The sequence below is a fragment of the Papaver somniferum genome, chromosome 3 (assembly GCF_003573695.1).
Source record: "Papaver somniferum cultivar HN1 chromosome 3, ASM357369v1, whole genome shotgun sequence".
NCBI classification, from domain to species: Eukaryota; Viridiplantae; Streptophyta; class Magnoliopsida; order Ranunculales; family Papaveraceae; genus Papaver; species Papaver somniferum.
The window spans coordinates 152773062-152774974 of record NC_039360.1 but is presented as its reverse complement, the minus strand read 5'-3'; the positions used below and the strand labels follow the sequence as shown (position 1 = coordinate 152774974).

The 1913-nt window shown below is 36.0% G+C and overlaps 1 long non-coding RNA gene across 1 annotated transcript; it reads left to right on the top strand.

Annotated features, from left to right (window-relative positions):
- Nucleotides 1-204: 204 nt before the first annotated feature.
- On the top strand, nt 205-1701 carry LOC113357697. The gene is made up of 3 exons (XR_003363835.1): nt 205-594; nt 868-1014; nt 1112-1701. It is a non-coding gene; the product is annotated as an uncharacterized LOC113357697 (long non-coding RNA).
- The last annotated feature ends 212 nt before the right edge of the window (nt 1702-1913 follow it).

The following is a 1913-nucleotide window of genomic DNA, read 5'->3' as shown; positions in this document are numbered from 1 at the left end:
TTTCTTTTTTTTGTCCTCCATCAAAAAAAGAGGGACAATAATTCAAGTGGGAATGTTATAAACACCCCTACTATACATGGGTCCTTCACAAATACCTTTTAGGGTCTTTATTAATACCCCTCATGGCATAATTGAAATTTTAGATAAAACCATAAATCATATAATTCCTCTTTTAACCCACGCTTCACCAATCACCATCGTACATTCTTCTTTAATTCACAAATCAAAGAAAAATGTCATCTCTCCTACCACCACCATCCGCATCGCTCCCATCACCGTCACCATCTCAATCGCCGCCAACATAACCAGCCCCACCACCTCGTCACCTCCGCCACCATAACCAGCAGGTCTGTTATATTTTGTACGTTTGATCTCAACTTGTTATCAATTGCTCATCTTCTTGGATATATTTTGACCTGGTTCAACTACAAAACTCAAATCTAGTAATGAATCAAAGAGAAATTAATCTCCATAACCCAATCACGAGCATCAGAAAAGTTGGATTCACTTCGATTTTCAACTGAAGTGTGCATGAATCCATTTTCAAACCCTGATCTTGGGTTTCATTTTTCTTCAGATCGATGATTGATTCAGGTAATTAATCATATTCTTTTGCTTCAATTCGTTATTTTCATCTGTATTGACTCATAAAAGTAGAAATTAATGGGTTTTTTTCCTTTGATTTTTATCATGATAGTGGTGGTGGTGGGGAAGTCACATGTCTGGTGTTGGTGGTGTTGTAATATGATTTGTGGTGGTGGTGGTGGTGAGGTTGGAATGATGAAATTGACAGTACAATAATGGTGGTTTGGTTGTGATTACAAATTTTGGGGGTTTCTCATTTTTATTGAATTTTATCTATTGCAGGATTTGGTGCAAGAGAGGTAATGGTGGTGGCTTATAGAACAAAGTATTGGGATATCAACAATGCATATGCAAGTAGTGAATAATAATTACTGTTTTTGGGGGAACTGGAGTTTAAAAAGATTTTTTGATTTTAAGTTGTTGTGGAAAGTAAGTTGATCTTTGATGGTACAGTTACATATGAAGTTATTATTTTTTTGTTGTGTGTGTGTGTTTCGGTAACATTTTAAGGTTCATTCTGCTGCAGGGAATATAAATTGGAGGATTTCATAAGTGTAGTTGAAATTAGGAGGATGAAAAGCTTACAGATGGGTCATTTTGAAACCAGGCTTAGGACAACTTTCGGGGATAATGAATATGTGAAGCAAACGGATACAACAAAGGTAGTTCTGTCTTTAATTATTGGGTAAATGTGTTCTACATCCCAACAGCAGCATTATGTGGATTTTTTTAGTCTTGCATAGTTAGTAGTTACATCTGAACCGTGCCGAGATGACTTTTCGTTCTTCCTACTTGTGAAAAAGTCTGCTAATTTCAGCTGCAAGTTGAGTTGTGATGTTGTGTGCTTAATAATGTATCTTAAGAATTGACTTGTCACTTATGTTATAAATTGATCAATGTAGTAGTATAAATTGATCAATGTAGTCTATGACTAATAAGGCGCCTTTCACTTATTTCTGCGAGAACTTCCTATGTATTTTCTGTGTGTATTGGTGTTGGAATGATTGTAGTGTGTGGTTCTGTTGGAGTTGGTGTTGTGTTGTTGCTATTCGTGGTGGAGCGGATATATTATGCTTGCTGCAATAGGAAATTACCAGGTAGCTTTTGTATTCATGTTTTCCTGTGATATGGCTCTTATTCTCTATCGCCATAAAATTAATTACTAATGTTTAATGTTACTTCCTAGTTGTGCTCTAGTTAATTGATTAATTATTAGTAGGAGAGTGTTGTTATCACTTTGTGGCTCCAGATGTACCAGTGGGGTGTTCTACAATGCAACACCTGTGAGTCTGACGACTCTTTGTTAGTATTCAGAACTAACATTAAAC